Source organism: Podarcis muralis, chromosome 1 (genome assembly GCF_964188315.1).
Source record: "Podarcis muralis chromosome 1, rPodMur119.hap1.1, whole genome shotgun sequence".
NCBI classification, from domain to species: domain Eukaryota; kingdom Metazoa; phylum Chordata; class Lepidosauria; order Squamata; family Lacertidae; genus Podarcis; species Podarcis muralis.
In genome coordinates this window covers 77271717-77292205 of record NC_135655.1, presented here as the reverse complement: position 1 = coordinate 77292205, position 20489 = coordinate 77271717, and the positions used below count along the sequence as shown (strand labels likewise).

The following is a 20489-nucleotide window of genomic DNA, read 5'->3' as shown; positions in this document are numbered from 1 at the left end:
ATTTTATATGAAAGTACAGCCTATAAATATTTAAATACATAAATAAAATTTTGCAAGAAACAATCTAGGGTTTTCTTTCTCAGTGGAAAAAAAATATTAAAGGAAGAAAGGTAGTATGGGCTTTCAGTCGGGTCTAATCACACAGGTGCAAAGCCACTCCTTTGCCCTGACATCTCTCAACTACAGAATGAGACTTTGGGGAGCATTAAGGAGTTTGTCTATGTATATATATTGCCTTCCGTGCAGGGTAAGATATAAATCTAGGTGGCAACTCACTCTGTTGACAAGCTAAGCTAGTCTGAATCCTTTGGAAATGGCACAGTCCCCCTCAAAAGCAAGAGATAATATAAACTACAAAGGAACAGAACTGTTGGCATTGTCTGATATGAAACACACACACACACCATTCTTACATAAACACTTCTTGAATCATGACATTTTAGGTCAGTCTCATCTGTCAGTTCGCTAAGTGTTTACATGTAATCCTTCTTGCATTCAGGATACATCAGCTTTGTCACCATCCTTCTGATGGGCTCCCCAGCAACCTAGCATCCCAGAAACTGTGGATATGACTTGTCCTATCTGCAGCAGTAGAAAGTATCAAGTTGCACCCAGAACCATCTGCACTTGTAGGAAACCTCATGAGTATGTGACTATGAGCAACTTAAAAAGAGCAACCACTAAACAAAGGAGCCCATCCTCACATAGTTTCATTTGACAAGAGTTACAGTTCTGCCTATATCGGTGAAGGAAAAAAATCCTTTAATACTTCCTCATTTGCCTAGTCTGATAAATGCAGAGCCAACACACATCTGGAGAAATTATGTTTCTTTATACATATATAAGGAAAATGCAATGCTATCAATGGAAGCGTTCTACTTCTTTTACTACACAATGTGCATTCATTGGGGAAGGAACCACCAACGAATTAAATGTATTTATCACCTTGTTTTCCTATGAAAATTGACTGTGTAAGTTCAGTCTCACAAAAATATGTGTGCCCTGGGTTAGTGAGAGATTTTTGGAAAACAGCAAAGCTTGGTATAAGGCAGGGGTCCTCAAACATTTTCAGCAGGGGGGCTTGTCCACTGTCCCTCAGACCTTGTGGGGGGCCGGACCATATTTTGAAGGGGAAAAAATGAACGAGGGATGATGAGTGGCATGCAAAATGGCTCCGGAGAGGGTCTGCTTTAAATGGCAGCTGCTTGAGAGGAACACTCAGACAAATGCAGCTTCTGTGTCTTGCGAGTGGCAGGGGCTGGCTGTGGCGGAGGGATGATGAGTGGCGTGTGAAAGGGCTCCAGAGAGGGGCTGGCGCCAACAAAGACCAGCCCCCTTCCTCCTCTAAGCAGGGCGGGGAGAATCCAGGAGGAAGGGGGGGAGCGGCAGCGGTGCCACGTGAGGGGGATAGAGGGAGAGGGAAAGAACACGCGTGCTGGCGATCCACGCAGCGATTCCCGGACCATCCGCAGGCCAGATTTAGAAGGCAATTGGGCCTGATCTGGCCCACGGGCCTTAGTTTGCCGACCCATGGTATAAGGGGTTCATCTCTTAGCCATAGCTACTTTTTCTTTTCTTGCCAGCTGGAGCACAAACTTCCAGGGTAAGCACACAGAAAGAGAAATACCTGGATATGCTAAAGATGCTCCCAAACTGCAACCCAGCTAATGTCTGCCTATATGCAGCATGGGTTAATTAATCTGGCAACAAGGCAATAAATTAAGCAGAATCTGATATGCTGAACTTAAGGGCTGTACTTAGATCTTTAAATTCATAGGCAGGTTTTCATCTGTGCAGCAGGGCTGGTGCCATTGTGGCCCCATCTCAGATTCAGCCTCTAGACTCCTTGGCTGCATTTGTTTACATCCTGAGCTGTCCTTTCTGTACACAGCAGAGCATCCAGGATCTCAGAAAGAGCTACAGCAAGTCTATGAGCCAGCACACTTTATTTGAGTGGAAAGTGATCTTAGCAGCTCACTCATCCGTGAGCCATTCTCAGAGCTCCATCTCCCTCCCCCAAACTGGGCACTGTGAGAAATCTTCAAGACTGAGATCAGCCAATGAACAAGGGACAGCTTGCAACTCTGATTTTTCTCATGTTATAAAAATAATAGGGGTTGTTGTTGTTTAGTCATGTCCGACTCTTCGTGACCCCATGGACCAGAGCACACCAGGCACTCCTGTCTTCCACTGCCTCCCGCAATTTGGTCAAACTCATTTTAGTAGCTTCGAGAACACTGTCCAACCATCTCGTCCTCTGTCGTCACCTTCTCCTTGTGCCCTCCATCTTACCCAACATCAGGGTCTTTTCCAGGGAGTCTTCTCTTCTCATGAGGTGGCCAAAGTATAGGAGCCTCAGCTTATGGATCTGTCCTTCCAGTGAGCACTCCGGGCTGATTTCCTTAAGAATGGATAGGTTTGATCTTCTTGCAGTCCATGGGACTCTCAAGAGTCTCCTCCAGCACCATAATTTAAAAGCATCAATTCTTCGGCAATCAGCCTTCTTTATGGTCCAGCTCTCACTTCCATACATCACTACTGGGAAAACCATAGCTTTAACTATACAGACCTTTGTTGGCAAGGTGATGTCTCTGTTTTGGGGTACCAAACTGAATAAAATATTGTGGGGGCCAGGTAAGCCCAAGCCTGCATAATCAATCACATGATGCGGTGTATGCATACTATTTGAATGGCAATGGCCATCAACAGGGGCGGGGGGAGCTCAAATATTTTATTGGGGGGATAGAGGGACCTCAGCCCCTCCTATAAAAATATATTTAAATTTCAAAATGCTCTTTTTCCAGAGCAACCATCTAAATTTAATGTTTCCTGCAAAACAATATATAGCCCTTCTTAGAAAAGAAGGCATACTGGATGCTTGCCTGTTTTGCATGCTTTCTTTTGTTGAAAAACATAACTGGACACTGTGTAGCGGATTTGCAAAGACACTTCTTGTAACAGAGGTATGGATATGGGCATTCAGGACAGAGAGGAGGGACAGGAAGTTGTGCAGAATGCAAACAGTTCCAAAACTTATGTGTATACAAGAATCAACACTTCTTGAGTGTTAACATGAACTTGCCACACACACTGAGCCACCAGCACATTCCAGTTCTATCATGCTCCTGATGCTAGTCCATTCTGAGTCCTCCTTTTCTCTGCTTCATCCTTCAGGCATTTTCAGTAAAAGACACATCTCATATGTCTACCCTCATAGGGTTGCATTAGGATAAAATGAATGGGGGTGGAGAGAGAACCACGCTCCTTGGAGAGGAGGAGCTGTAGGGACTGAAGGGACTGCAAAACACCGGCAGATAAACCTTAGGACATGCACTGATAATCCTTAAACATTTCACATGATAATAAAGTGTAACATCCTGACATAATTAAAACCCATATCATTTACTTTCCACGAAGAGATGTTAAAACGATCTCGCCTTATGAAAAAGGTGTGTGTGTATGCATGTGCTAACATGCAACAGCATTCCAGGCGGGCAAAAGGACAAAGTGTGCCTCAGGGCACATTTAATGTGCACGCCATCATGAGTAAAGACATTTCACTTCCTTGCCTGCTTCTCTACTGATCAAAAAAACCTCTGCACAACCAGACTCTATATAGTTATCATACCATCACTATACTACTTGGAACTCTAGAGCACAGCACTTCCTCAACCCCAACCCCAGTTTAAAAACCTATGTTTCAGTTTTCTCTAAAGCTATCCCCATATTGGGCGAGACGCTGTCCTACATTCCAAATCCTGAAGTTTACAGCCTTCAACATTTTTGCAAAATATGACAATCTGATTAGAAAATCAAGGTGTTTCCAGACAACCGTGATGGTTAGAATATTAGCAATGTGGCCAAGAGCAGGCATAACACTGCCAACCTCTGCTGGAAAGAAGTGGGAGCATTACAGCGACACACTGTCCATTAGGTGTGGAAATTTGGGATCAGAGATTTTAGTGTCACAATTTAATACCACCCCTCAATAAGATGCTGGTGCTCTTTTCAGCATAAGCTATAAAGAAACGTTGGTTCAATGTGATTCCCCAGGTTTCTTTTCCTGTTTCTCCTTCCTAGCAGGGCTCTATGACCCCTGAAAGATATTAAATGTTGGATTATAGATAACTTTCTAAGTTCCATCTTTATTGAATGGCAGGAGAATCGTGCATCTGGGATATTCCGAGTGTCAGGCTTCTACAATTTCAGGCACTGTGGAAAGTGTTTGGACTATTCAGATTTTAAGTACCCAAACTTGGTATCAAAGTCATATGGCAAAGCAGAATATGATATTAGCCATCCTTCAGTACAGTTGTACTTCACAAAGTGTTTTATTGGGAACAACACATTTGCTAAGCAACGACTCGCCCCATGAGCCAATATTTCAGTATCATTTATTTCCTCTCCCAACGAATTATCACCATCTGTGCTTAATGATAGCATTTCAGCAAGAGACTCTCCTACAACACTTATGACAAATACCTTTCTGATTATGGTAGCGCAGGACCAAAGTCTTGATTAAGAAATGAGATCTTCTTCAACAACTTTATCTACTGAATGATTTTTAAATATTACCCACCCCCAAGAAGCTGTTCACCAAGGCAGAAGTTAAAACCAGGGCTGGACTGGTTTTCAATATCACAATATATCACCAGCTAAGGCTCTAAAACTGATAAATGATGTTATTATCAATCACTTCATGGGTACTTTCAGCAGCAGGTAAGCCAAAATGCATCCCAACAGGACTTTTGGTTTTGGGCTTGGCTACCAAAGGGTGGTATTCCAGACAATCCAAAGTATGGTGATGAGTCAACCCCAACCTCTCTCACCACCAAAGGAACACAAGTGAACAACACAAGCACGCTGACACCAAACTCTACACACATTAAACATAATAGAAACACCGCCACCCAATCCCACCCTTACCCATCTTCCCTCTCTCCACCCCCCTTTCTCTTTTCTCTCCTTTTTTTATTTTTATTTTTATTTTCTTCTCCCCCTAATGCCTCAACAAATGAAACGGATTTGTAAAAATGTTACATGGGGAAAAATATATATGAGGCACTACACTTCTGTAAAACAAGAAAATCCTTAATAAAATATAATGCATACAAATAATCTGGGACTGCCAGCAGGCCTGCTAGGCAGAAGTGGCAGCAGCCTGGTGGTGGTAGGATCAACAACAGCTGGGGGGGTGGGGGGGCAGCAGCAGCAGCAGCCTGGCACAATAATCAGAAGCCTGCGAAGCCTCACCACAGAAGTGGCTGGCGGCAGTAGAAGTGCTGGCAGCCTGCAATGCCTTGTCATGGTGGCAGCAGGAATGGCGGCCTCCAAGGCCTTGCGGTGATGGCAGGAGACGGTGGCAGAACCAGAGGTGGCCTGCAAGGCCTTGCTGAGGCAGGCTGCCACAGCTTCTACCATCTCCCACTACCGCCAGGACTTGCAGGTGCCACCACTTCTTGCCACCACGGCAAGGCCTTGCAAGCCCTACTGTTTGTGTTGCCAAGAGGCCTCGCAAGCTGTCATTACTATCGCCGCCACCTCCCACCGCCACAAGGCCTCGCAGAATTCCGCTACTACCATCATCTCCTGTCACTGCTGCGAGTCCCAGCAGGCCACCGCCGCTTCTGCTGCCAAATCCTGTCGCCACTGCGAGGTCTCGCAGGCCTATGCCATTACTGCTGCCACTTTGAGTCGCTGTCACGAGGCTTCGCAATCCACTGCCGCCAATCTCTGTCACTGCTGTGAAGCCTTGCAAGCTGTTGCCGTTACTGCCACCACCTCCCGTTACTGCTGCCGTGAGACCTTGCAGGCCTCCACTGCTACTGCCGCCACCTCCTGCCAAGCTCCAGTCAGGAGGACCTAAGCCTATAGCCAGCTGATGCACATGTTTCTCTCGCTCTTTAACCTATCAATGCTCCACTTCACTTAAAAGAATAAAAAAGCAGCCTGAGTTCCTCTAAAGAAAATCAATATAACCAAATAAACTTTTAGAAGCTATAAAGGCTTCCATTCCCTTTTGAGTGCTCTCCAGGCAAAAAGATTTATTGCAATTATGTATTGGGCAAGAACCAGTGTTCAAAACTCCCATTCATTTCATTAGCACGAGCAGTTTCTGAGCTCTGGGCACAGTACTGCACCTAAGATTTCAGATTAAAACTGCGGAGTGGAAGGAAAGGAGGACATTTTCTGTCTCCAGCTACTCTCGGAAGACTGGAGAACAGACCCTCTTAAGAATATTAGGGGGTGGGCAGGGGAAGGACTAGACTATGTGAAAAATGAACATAATATTTTAGCTGCAGCTCATTCGTTTTCAGCTTTGTATTCTTGTTGTAAAAAAAGTACCCCTAGACATCCCACTGTTGCGCCTGTAACCTAGGATTAAGGTGCCATTTAGCTCCCAGCTTTCATATCTGTTTCCAAAGCTGGCAAGAACATACTTCCTCCTCTCTGATTCAGTATTTCTTAATCTCAATTTTTTTATTGTGTTTCCTTGTTTTAATTCAGCTGTTTTTCCTTCTGGTTCTGTCTCAATGTTTGTGGATGCACAGGTAAACTTTTTTTTAAAAAAATTAATAACTCTTTTTAGTGGATTTATTTCAAGACTTGTACACGTGTTGCTATTAATCACAATGTAATGTGTGCACACTCAGAGGATGACCTCCAAACCATCCTAAATATCTTCACAGAAGCTTATGAAAAACTTGGCTTATCACTCAATATCCCAAAAACCAAAGTGCTGCACCAACAAGCAAAAAACAACCCCTCTGCAGTACCACAAACCCAACTTAATGGTGTAATGTTGGAAAGTGTCAATCACTTTTCCAATCTTTCCACAAGGGCCGACAACAATGCCAAAATCCAGCATCACCTGAACTCTGCAAGTGCAGCTTTCTCCCGACTGAAGCGCAGAGTGTTTGAGGACCAGGACATGCGCAGGGAAACCAAAATGCTTGTTTACAAAGCTATTGTACTACCAACTTTACTTTATGTTTGTGAAACATGGACCACTTATAAACTCCATTTCCAACTCCTTGAAAGATTCCATCAATGGTGTCTCCGAAAAATTTTACACATCGCTTGGGAAGACAGGTGAACTAATGTCAGTGTACTGGAAGAAGCAAAGATCACCAGTGTCAAAGCAATGATTCTTCAACATCAACTTTGTTGGACTGGTCATGTTGTTCAGATGCCTCATTATCGTCTTTCAAAGCAACTACTCTATTCCCAACTCAAGAATGGAAAGCGAAATGCTGGTGGACAACAAAAGAGGTTTAAATATGCTCTCAAGGCAAATTTTTTAAAAAAATTAACATAAGCACTGATAACTGGGAAACTCTGGCCTGCGAGCACTCCAATTGGAGAACATGGACTTTGAAGAAGCATGAAATCAGGGCAAAAAGGAGAAAAGAGCTAAGAGGAAGGCATGCTTGGCAACCCCTCACTGTGATCAACTGCCACCTGGAAACCTATGTCTCCACTGTGGAAGGATGCGTGGATCCAGAATTGGCATCCATAGTCACTTATGGACTCACTGTTAAGACCGTGGTCATGGAAGAGAATCTTACTCAGATACGGGTGTTCGCCAAAGAAGAAGAATATTAATAAGATTTGGCTTCAACTACAAAAGCAAAATATGAAACCTACTCTTCAGTTACTCTGCATATTTGCCATAAAGATCAGGAATGTTAAGCATTCAACAACCAATATGGATCTTCTGCCATATTGTATTTACCCGGTGTCCTATCTTCTGGTAGAATGTTTATGTATTGAGCATATGGTTATTTCAAGTATTATACTGAATTTATAAATCACTTTGTGTTTCTGTTATCCAGGAAAATGGATCCAAAAAGAATGTAATAATAAAAAAGAGTTTGTAGCAAAATAGGCCAGATGTTGGTAACTATGGGATGGTGCCACTCCAATGAGAATTTGCAAACACTTGGAATCCTGGTGCCTTAAATCTTGCTTATAGCAGTAATGGTTTATAAACAGTGCCATAGAGCAAATCCATATAGGCTATCATGAGCAGAAGCCAGCAACTCCTGAAATAGGTTAACATATATTTAAGAGGTTCCAAAACCTCACTGACTTCCCTAATGTTTAGTAAAAAGACACGCATACAAAGAGAGATCATTGTCTTGCTTCATTCAATTGCTCCCCACCCAACAAGTTTCATGGCTGAACAGAACCTCTCCAGTTCAAGTCCAACATACTCTCACACCTCTTGTTCACTCTTGGTAGTTCCATGATATCAACGAGGTACCCAAAAGAGGGTGTCTTATTAAAAACCCACAGGAATGCATTTAGAAATTGCTATGCTAGTGAAGCTAATTTGCTCAGACTTGTTCACAAAGGAAAAACATCAATGCAGGTGGCGGAGTCTTCCAATGATCTTCTCCTACCACAACAGCAAAAGGGAATGTAGCAGGAGAGGGAAACACACTAGCCTGCAAGTGTTCACAACAACAGGCAAACATGAAGAAGAACAATAACCAAAAACAAACAAACCCTAAAACTTGCTAGACTTTACACCTATATTTAAGATCTCAGCACCACCCCCTGGATCTTCCCATAGTGACAGCAATTACAGGTTTCATAACCTGTCTAGGATGGGTAGGTTCTCAACACAATGCTACAGAACATGAAGGTGGCACAATATCATAATCCCTGTGTTACAGCTATGTAACTTTGATATTGTAGCCATTTCCTTTTATGAAGGGTTGGGAACTTCTTTCAGTTGAAGGGCTGCGTTTCCTTCTGGGCAACCTCCAGGGGCCCCATGCAAAAGTGAGCAGTGAAACACATGTAGATTTTACCTTGGGCAACCTCCAGGGGCCCCATGCAAAAGTGAGCAGTGAAACACATGTAGATTTTACCTCTACACAATAGGTTACTTTTGACAAAGGCTCACACACCCCTGTCAATCCTCCATTCAAGCAAGCAGGAGTTATTATCAGTGTTCAGCGATACTTTCCAGTCATGCAAACACACAAGGATGGTGCAAAATATGACTGGTGAGGGGTGAAACCTGGGAAATATGACTTGGCCAGGGAGAAGCCCAAGAATCAGATAGAGAGGCCTGGAGGACTGCATTCAGCCCTAGAGCCCAAAGTTCACCATCCTTGTCTTGTAGCATAGGTACCTTTGTCTTCCATCTCATTGGTTTGAGAGCATGAGGTGCAGCTACTGCTGTACAGTTTCATCGCCCTAAGATGGATTCTGTTTCATAAAATGGCTCCTGCGCACTGGCTAAGGGCTGGTCCCAGACACTACAACAGTGTGGATACATTAATAGGTTCGTAACTTTTCAGGTTTTGGGAAGAAAAACCAACCTGAGCCAGACACAAAGCAAGCCAACAGCGGATCCCTCCAATGAGGCACCTGTCTCCAACTTAAAAACTGAAACCAGCATCAATACTATTTCAGCTTTGTACAGAAACAAGTCCAGGAACAGACAAGCTGGAGATGGGGGAAGAAAAAGGACATTAGTTTGGACATTAGAACAAGAAGATCCCAGAAAGGAGTCTGTGGAAAAGGCTTCATGCAAGGCCACATCCAACTATCACAGCTGTAGAGGCTCGCTATTGGAAAAGGTTGGAGCTGTGTTAGAAACTGAGATAAGAATGCTAGGAGCCATTGTAGGCACCAAAACAAAATGTCTAGGCAATGAATCAGGGGGTCTGCAACGTAGTGCGGCAGCAAAGATGCTCTTTTGCTACTGTTCTACCCCACCAAACACCTGATTCATCTGGAAGTGCAGTAGAAGCAAAAAAAAAAAAAAAAAAAAAAAAAAAAGACTTGTCTTTTCCTGCTGGGCAAATCAGGTGTTTGACAGGGATAGAGCATCTGTCAGGCTGGACCCGTCAGACCAGCTGACTGCAGCCAGGCAGGTGGAGATGTGACTGGCGCCCGGTAATTTCAAATGCTGGTTGGAGCTACCTGTGCCTACAGAGTTGCTCCTTTTACTTTTGGCAGCAGTCTCACCCAACCCTGTATGACATAAGAGGGCTATAGACAGAGCTGTAACCAAAGCAGCCTGTCCCATCCTCAGTGTATATGAGTTGACATCATTTTATAAGTGAAGAGAATGCACACCAGTTAGCCGTAACTGTGGTCAGCATCAATCCAGCTGTATCATATGTAATGCCACCGTGGGGAGGACAGGCAAAATTCATACACTATAAGAGAGGTACAATTATGATTAAGTACTGGGGGTATTAATTGTATATCCACCCTTTAAGTCTTTTAACTAGACACTGAGCAAAAAGTGGGCATCAAAACTTTAGGTCTTTGCATTCAATTAACAAACCTTCATACAAATGCATTACAGCCCTTTCTATAAAGCAGCTTGCCAGTTTCTCACAAACCTAGCACAGAAATTTTATGAGTGCTCAAATGTACTGAAAGACGTGCAAAGCTATGGGGGCAGGATTATGCTGTGGAAAGATGTTGGCTGTTGGCCTGGGTGTGCTCTGTATGTGCTGAAGTCTGTGATTAGTCATGCTTCACAAAAGCTTCAGGGATTGCTGTTCTCATCCTACAGACTATTAGCCAACTGTGGGGGTTGAAGAAGAGGAATGGCAGGATTATCCAGATTCAACAGCTACCTGCTAGTAACATATTCCAATTACTTGCCCAGGCCCCACGATGTGAATTTTCTGCAATCTTTTAAACTTACTTCTATGTGGAAGGACTGAACTCTGTATTTTTTACAATCCAGCCCTCTGTCTGCTTACACTCAACAGTCCTAACAGGTGAATCTGGGCTTGTTCTACAGTGTGTGTATGGTTGCAGTACTACTGAAATGAACGTAAGATTCTAGCAAAGATGCCTAGCAGTTGATGCATAGTGAAATCAGTCCCAAGATACCAAAGGCAAATTTGAGGGCACATGACTAACAAAAAAGACTGCTCATCCATACTTAGCAACTGCAGTTGCCATTTATTTATTTATCCAATATTAAGCTCACCTCAAAAGTTAAGCGTAGGGCATGTGAATGTCTAATTTTTTTATTATTATTATTATTATTATTATTAATAATAATTTATTCCCCAGCCACTCTGGGCAGCTCCCAATAGAGTATTAAAAACACGATAAATACAGCAAACATTAAAAACTTCCCTAAACAGGGCTGCCTTCTGATGCTTTCTAAAAGTCAGGTAGTTGTTTATTTCCTTGGTATCTGATGGGAGGGCATTCCAGAGGGCAGGTGCCACTACCGAGAAGGCCCTCTGCCTGCTTCCCTGCAACCTCACTTCTCGTGGTGAGGGAACTGCCAGAAGGTCCTTGGCACTGGACCTCATGAATATGGAAATAGCTGATTGGCATACCTGCAATGCAGAATGCCTGTATTCTCACAGGAGCAACATGAAGTACCCTAACTAGTTGTATTCAAGCCTATTAATCATTCGCTTAAATGATAAATCTTTGAAGAGATTGTAAAAAATCCTTTTGTCCAAAGAGCAGAGAACTGACAAATCATTAGCAAACGCGCTCTTCCATATCTTTCCCTTGCATCTCACTCTTTCTAAAGTGATAGTTCACTTGAAAGAAGAGTCACATTGATTTAGAAGTTTGTGCTCTGGAGTAAATAAGGCCTCCTTTGCTGATGCTAGAGAGCTTCCAAACCACCAGTTTTTTAAAAAACGAAACTTCTGCTCTTAAGGTCTTTGCCCAGGGCAGCCTCTCAGCCACTGGCTCTCTTCCTTGATGTACTCTGGACAACTGTTAATAACACCCTGTTTATGAATATACATGCCAGTTTCCCCCCTCAGCTATTCTGTGGTCTTATCCCTCACACTGTGCTCATCAACTCCCTTTTTCCATCCAACTCAACTGTCAAAATCCCATCTAACTAAACCTGACTGCCTTTCTTTGACAAATGACTGCAACCTCCAGCCAATTGGAGTCTTGCTCTCATCCAGGCCAATCCGAGTGAATTTACCTGTTCTAAGCTCCACCTAATAAAATCTCAAAGCGGTAGTCTCACTCTTCTCTGTCAGAACTTGTTACCAGGGTCTATTGCTACACAGGTTTGCAATATCATAACGGTACAAGGCCTCGAATTGTCACAGAACATTGCAGACACACACATTTACAGACATTTATACACACAGAGAGAGAATTTCTTCACATTCCCCAACTCCAATATCCATTGTGCAATACTCCAACAGCACCAAGTCCACAAAGTAATCAAAGTCCCTCAGAGATGTTATGTATTTGGGTCAACTTGCAGAGGCCAGACAGCTGTTTCTGCTCAGGTTTGATGGCAGACCAGCTGCTTTTAAGCAATGACTGAGTTCACGCAATGGATTACATCACACATATTCTGATAGTTCCTGTGCCAGGCCCTGGTTAGGTGACTGAAGTTCTAATTTGCGAGTAGTAGTGCGGGTAAATGCACAACTCTGAGTAAATAGAGCAATTCGGAGACAATGAGAACCAGAATATGACACATCCTAGCAGTACCAACAACCTGGATTCAATGCAAAATGTTCCCCCAAAAAACCCTTCCCATCACCAACCTTTAAGGCCAATAAAGAATATAGCACAGGTTGATATAGTACACTGCTAGCAGCAAATATCCAGACAAAATGTGACTACACCAATGTATTGTTTACAGTGACATCACAACATGGCTATAATGCTCATACAGATCAAACACTTATTTTATGCTTGAAGTAGATTGAAGCCAAGACTGACAGCATGGTAGAATCAATCATACCATTTCTCCCAGGTGAAAGGAGAAGAGGAGATATTGTTTAAAGTCTACATAACCAGGTTTAAGATATGTGCTACTTGCCTCTAACATTTTCACCCCCTACAACACCTTGGCATCCTTACAGAAAGGAGAAATAAAGGTTCTAGGAGTAGAGCAACTTCACACGTAGGTCTCCATTTTGAAAGGGTTTATTGTTTCTTCATCACTACTGATCTTTGCCAAGAGGAAAAAGAGGATCAATACTTTTTTGCCTATATTATTAAAACACTGAGAGCCCACCAACAAACAGCATAAATTACCACTGCCATCCCCAACAAGCAAAGTTCAAAAGCTTTGCAACTAAGCAGCAGGAAGGACTTAAGAAAACCATCTATCATCCACCATGCCTTTATGGGAGCAAACTCAACCCAGAGAAAGACATAATTTCCATGAGCAGAAATTGTTCAGCTTACAGTACTGTATATGAGAATAGACAAAGTGATAGACACTTTGGCCATTTTCACACAAGGCTTAAAAGAGTTTATGCTCAAGTCTGCAAGTGTCAAACCTACATTGGGTAGAATGTACATTTACTTGCTCTTCAGAACTCTATTCTGCAGTAACAACATTCAGAAGCAACAGAAAACAGACCAAGAGGGGTTAAAATGTGCTTTTTTTAGAGTTGTAAAATATCACTCTACGTGTTTACATAGAATCAAGTTCTAACAAGTTAAATAGGGCTTGGTTCCTAGTTAACTATACTGTATTTACTTATGCAGCCCGAGAGAAAATGTCGCAAGACAAAATAATTTTTATGTGTTCCAATGATGCTCACAGATTGAAGATAACAGAAATGCCTGGAGTTTAGCAAAAGCAAAACAAAAACTTAAGGGCTGATACTTCACTACAGTGATACTTAGATTTCTGTCCCCTGGTCCCAGTTGTTATGCCTTCTCTTTAATCTGATTTTATACACTGAAGACTGCTTCTCAAGTAATGTCTTGGAGAACCCATGGTTGCCACCCAGTAGACACTCAATGGACTGGTTCACACACATGTGCATGAACTAGTAAGATGCTAAGCAAAGTCTCAGGCTTATACACTCCCCCTCCTCTCTTTGTATATGGCTAGAACAGGGGTCTGCAACCTTTAAGACAAAAAGAGCCACTTGGACCTGTTTCCGAAGGGGGGAAAAACTGGGAGCCGCAAAACTCGTCATTATAAAAATAACTTTTTTGTCACTTTTTATTATTTCTTTGTTTGACCCCTCAGAATTACTCCTCCTCATAGAAATAAACGTTAAATTAACAAGTTACCTTTTTTTGTGTGTGTGTTCTTCACTCCCCTTCAAAACAGTGACCAGCGTACATGCCCCCTTTCAATGCAGTGACCAGCGTACATGCCCCTTACAATGTAGCGGGTGGGCAGGCAGGAAGGTGACGTCGGGACGGTGAGTGACTAATGCACGCCCCGCCCCCATGCGGTGTCACAGCCAGTACAGCGCCCGCCACAGTGGGGAGTGTCGGGGCGCACAATGCGCCTCCTCCCCTCGCTAGTATCCGCCCCGGAGCCGCAGCAAAGGTGTAAAAGAGCCACATGCGGCTCCGGAGCCGCGGGTTGCAGACCCCTGGGCTAGAAGGACTTCACTAGTATCTAGCTTCCATTTTTACTAATCCTGGCCAGCCCTTAGGTAATTCATTAGTTTCAAAACAAGTCCAGCTTTACACAATGGGTTATGAAGTTGATGGTATGAGGAATCTCTCCCTTCACTCCACTCCCAATGTATTGTGGGACTCCAACTACCTTTGTTCCTGGACTTTGGCCTTGCTAACTCAGGTTGAAGGGAGTTGGGAGTTAAACATCTATTGGGTCATAGCTTCCCCATTCACTGTTGAAACCAGGAGTGCAAATTCAACAAGCTTCTTATCAACATCCAATACATTCCCCAATAATAAATGAGAAACAATCATGTTAACAAAGGTCTGATGGATTCCACACAACTAACTTGGAAAACTCTAACAAACTGAACAGCATGCATGAAATGAATCCACCCCAGTCCATCACCATTTTATACCCATACCAAGGTAAACTTTCTCTGACTCTGTTGTACCTGGAGGAAATGCCATGTAATTATTAAATATATAGGATTTTTAAAAGCAAAGGAAGTAAATAAAGGAAAGAGGTTTTCAAGAAACACTAAAGGAAAGAAGAGAGAAAGCACACAAGAGCAATAAAAATTACAATGTGAGGAAGATGGAGGTTACCAGAATATGAGAGAATAGTCTCCCAAACCTGTAATTTAATATGACATATTCTCACTGGGAAAAACACAATTATCCACCACTGTTAACTATACTATAACAAAACAGGATGGTATTCTATATATTACTGGATCATATAAAGGAGACAAAATAGGTTTGCAACTTTCAATATTCTTTGAAAGTTTATCAAAATGCCATTTTACAAGGATCAGTGTATTAAAGCAAGTGAAATTTAAATATGCTTGACTTTTCTCCCATTTTTATCTAACCACAGTTTTAAAACCAACTATGGTTATAAAACTATGGCTATGACAAGGAACAGACATTCGAGATACATGTAGCTTCCCAACACTCCTTCAGTTTTCATATATAAAGTTCTATTGTGTAAAAACTAGCACATGATGTCATCTCTCTGAATACACAATAGTAGAGATTCCAAAGATACCATTCCATGGCTGCATCAACTTGCATTTTAATGCAAATGTATTAGAAACTAGAAATCTTTTTTTAAAAAGTACTTACACAAGTATATATGCAGTATACGTAACCATAAACAATAACAAAAACAAATAGAGCAGTGTTCTTCCTGACAGCGTTGTTCAGGGTGATAAAATCATGTTTAAAAACCAAATCGTCAGGGCCTCATCTGAAGGAACAAAAGATGAGAGAAGGGGTGGGGCAGGCCATTGCCCATCAGGCTGCAAATGACTTTTATTTCCTATGCATTATGCTAATCAAGTCAGTCATTTCCACCTGACTGTTTTCTCCCACCCCCAGAAATACACCCTACAACCATTGTTCTTGCAGCCAGGATTCCCTTTCCATCTCTTGTAACAACAGGCTATGCAGGAGGCCAGGAATCAAAGCTTTCCAGAGGCAGAGATTTATCATCCATCAGTCCTTCTATTTGCTCCCAGGACTGTCTCTGCCTTTGGAGAGACTCATCACCGTACTTTGGATTGTCCTGAATACCGCCCTTTGGTAGCCAAGCCCCATACCAAAAGTCCTGTTGGGATGCATTTTGGCTTGCCTGCTGATGAAACTGAGTGTGTGGTGATTGATAACATTGTCATTTATCTGTTTTAGATCTCTTAGTAGTAGCCATTGCCAGAACATTGTCCTGTTCGCCTCTGTACAGTTCCATACTTATTTCAGACATCATGGTAGATTGCAATGTTTATCTGGTGATAACATTTACGTGTTTAGCTGGTGAGTTATCGCGGTTGAAAACCAGATATTGCCTAGCCTTTACACACATTGTGATTTGTGATATATTGCCAGCTCAAATATTATGAAACAATTATCATGATGTGAACTTCAAACCGGTTTTGGAAGATATATCAATATATTGCCCAGCCCTACTTCCTTCCAGGGTGAGGGGGAATGACAAAGGCTTTGCCAATCCCTTCCTCCCAAGGACAGGTTGTGTGATCTAGGCAAGCCTGAGAGGACTTGAACTATGATCTTAACCATGCACTAACTAGCTGTCATGCATAGCTATTTTTGACTGCAATTTCCCACACTTCCTTACTGCATAAATTCATTTCTTAAGAGAATCACATGAGGATTACAGTTTGATGGACACTTCTGGAATTTACCCTGTGTATGGAGGGTATAATAGTGGTACTCCATTTATCATTAAATAAGTATGTAATTCAGTGGCATTAGGGTTAAATAAGTTAAGAAGCATGGAGAGAATATTATGTCTGAGGAGAAACTAAGTACTGTAAAGGACGGCAGAATGGGGCTTTTGTTTGGATTTCTATGAAGCAGTTTGAAAATTGGAGGCGCTTTCAAAATCTAAACTGTCCTTAACTTATGTGATAGGGCTGCCTATTGCTGGTTTACAGATGCATAAAGGCGAACAATATAAAATTAAAACATTCAAATGGTGTTCCTGAAAGTAGTGTTCTACAAAGCTCTTCCAAGTGTTTATTTATTCCACACACAGACACACCCCTCCACATTTTGACAAGGCCCTCAAAGGTATGGAATCGGAGACAGAAAATACTTTGAAATTCCATTCATGGAAAATTCAAATTTATACTGAAAAAGAGGAAAAAGTAAAGGAACCAAACAGAAACAATGAATGAAGGGGGGGGGGGAGGATGAATTTCTAAATCAAATGTCTAGATTACTCGTCAGGTAGAGACTGTGATCTTTTCCAGACCTTTATTGTGCCAGTCTAGGACACTGCTTTCACAATTTGCCAGCACGTAAAACTGTCAAATGCTACTGATAATATTAACAACAACTACTGACTAAACATAGCTAGCAAACAGCCAACAACCCTCCTCTGTTGCTTGCCCCCCAACAACTAGTGCTCAGAGCCATGTCTGATGTTTAATTACCAACTAGAAAGTTCACTTCAGGCCACTGTTCTAAAAAAATATATGCACACCCCTATGTTTTAAAATGCACAAGAAAGCAGCAAGGAAGGGTTGCAAACATGACCACTTGTCAACAACGCTTACTATAAATACCTCCATCTTTTCTTTTTTAGGAAATTAAAGTTCTTTGTTCTTTCCCAGTACTGTACACAGTTCTATGCAGCCATATTTTTAACAAAGAAACTATCCATAAAACCTTATTTATATTAGGTATATAACAGTTTTACCTAAGCAGTGGGACAATGTTTCAGCTTCTGTAACAAATGTGTCATTAGATTATAAATTACATTTTATACAACAAAAAATTATATTTAGAATTGGAGTCCGCTACATTTGTATCGAACGGGACTACCTACGTCGACAACATGCTGCTGGAGATGTAATAAGGGAAATGCTTCTTTGAAGCACATGTTTATGAAATGTCTGACACTTACAAATTTGTGGAGGAAAGTACTAGGATGCATAAATACTACATTAGGAAAATATTTAAAATTGAAACTATATACCAACTATAATGGGTTTGATGATGGGCCATATTGTAATCACAATTTTATGTATTTTTTATCTTTTTTCCTTTCACTTTACTTCCTCACTGAAAACTTGCAATAAAGTATGAATATAGAACATATGCTTATTCATTACTCATATGCAAACAGATTTTACAAACATATATTCAATAACGTGTTTTTTAATTGTTTTTTATTGAAAGATTTTCATGGATAACAAACGCACAGATAGTGCCTATATTTTCAGTTCATAGAATCTTTTCTATAGGTCAGTTACATTCTTAATAACATATTTAACAATAGGTGCAGTCTTAGATACAGGAAACAAGAACCTGAATGTAAGAATTTTTATGTCACTTTGGGAAATTGTTTTTAGCAGTAATGCTACCAACAAGTTTATTACATAAACCAAGAGTCAAGGAGAATATTTCTATCGCTTTCAATTCCTGCCCAGATTCATAATTGCAGCTCCACAACTCTGATGAAAAGAATATGAGCAGGTGCAATCCTTAAACATATCTACTCAGAAGGAAGTCCAACTGGGAGTTGTTACCTAGTAAATGCACTCAGTAGTGCAGGCTAAAATAAGTGAAATCCTACGTATCTAGGCAAATACCAAGACCTCATTAAATTTCAGGAGACTCCTGGACTGATTCCAAGAAAGGACACTGAATAAATAACCCCAATCCCTTTGTTCATTAATAATAATCTGCTGGGCCCATAACCTGTGGAATTGATTTATTGGGACCCCGCTGTGTTTCACCGCTGTTTTTTCACCGCTGTGTTTATCTCTGCTAAGGTGTGACTGAGAGCTACTGGACGACGGAGCTGAGTGGCGCAGCTGAGGGAAGCGCGCCGGACCTGGCTGCCATAAATAGCTAATTGAGGATCGCAAATCAATTAGCGGGGTCCCAATAAATCAATTCCACATAATCTTATATGACAAACCTGTATAATAATAATAATAATAAAATATTGTATTATATTTCAACATGAAATTATCTTTAAGTGATGAGTTGTTTGAAAGTTACCTGGATTGAGCCTTCCATAAAAGTTCCTCTTTATTAAAGATTTTGTACCTTGTCATGAACTCTCTATATATTCACACACTCACACTTAACCACTGTTTATGTTAGTTTGTTTGTGCATGCATGATGTATCATGTCCACCTTGGTGAAGGAACTTACATTTTCCAAGCCTTGAGTAAAAACCTTTTAGATGCCAGCAAAGAGTGACAAATTCGTTTCCTTCCCTATTACACCACAAGTGCACACCCCCATATTTTCCACATTTATGTATCTGGGAAGCAGTCCTCAAAGTAGTGTCAATGCACAAAGTTATTAGAATAAAATCCTTTCCCCAACTCAACTCAACTCCAACCCCACCTACCCCCACCCCCCGCATTAAAAAGTCTTGTTCCATTTGTATTTTTCAGTCCTGTTTACCAAAGGTAGAACTTCCACTGCCTGTGCATGACTGAATTTGAGCCAGGGCTCAGAGAGAGAACCAGCTTGGTCATACCAGGACCATCATACAGCAACATCCAGATAAAGAGTAATGAATAGAAAGGTGTTGGTTCACATCTGAGAAACTACAGCTAGTATTCATCATCATCATCTAGAAATAAGAGGTAAATTTTTGAGGGCAGAGGACTTGGTTTTCAGATAGATTTAAGAGCCAGCTTCTCTCTTTTAAAATAAGCCACTATGCCCAGGCAAAGTTCTAACTTTGTGATGCTGAGCAATTTGTCACCAGCGCCACTTGACAGCATCAGGAGGAATTCCTGATTTGCCAGTGATTTAAATTATTTCCGTCACCAAGCAGAAAGCCGTGATTTGAACTGTTTATTTTCAACCATTTCCCCATGAATCAGTTATTTTCAAGAGAAAAGACTGTCCTAAGCAGAGAGGACTTTTTCCCCCAAATGAACACAAGTGCTAGACTAGATTCAAACACAATCCGATGCACGTTTTCTCAAAAGTGCCACTTGGTCCAAGAAGAGTGCACAGGGGTGCAACATCAGTCCATCTCCAACAAGAAGCTGCAATAGGACACACACGTTTTTGAGCCATTAGTGTAGCTTACATTCTCTCCACCCCCTGCTAGAACTGTTGTTATTTAGTATGATAAATCATTGTTGATTCCCCAATATTAGTAGGCCCCCACCAACAGGGTCACCTGACTGATGGGAATGATATTACGTGTTCAGAGAGAACAACAAGGCACAAGGGAGCAGTGCCTTCCGCTTCCATGGGTGGAGTTCACAGGTGGGTTCTGAGTAGCTCCCACAGGGAGCTACTACACACTTAGTCAGTGGCCAGATTTCACTGTCTGGAATGACTTTTGTCTTTAACAACAGGATGTGAACCTCTCCCACCCTGCTTCTAGAGGGAATAAACTCATTCCGACTATAGCTCAGTACAGGCTGACATTACTGTTTAGCCCAAGGAAGGACAGAAACATGCTTAAAATGATTTGGCAGTGGCCAATTTCAAAATCTGGCTGCCAGTGTTTAGCACAGGGCTCCCCCCCCCCTTCTTTTTTTTTTTGGTGGTGAGGAATGGGGCGGTCACATTCCTAGGCACACAGCATGGAATTTCTAAGATCCTGGGCTACCAGGCTCCTGGGA

At 41.9% G+C, this 20489-nt stretch overlaps 1 protein-coding gene across 3 annotated transcripts in view; it reads right to left on the bottom strand.

Moving 5' to 3' along the window:
• HRAS (HRas proto-oncogene, GTPase) overlaps positions 1 to 20489 on the bottom strand; it is a 61688-nt gene that overhangs the window by 23380 nt on the left and 17819 nt on the right. The window lies entirely within an intron of this gene.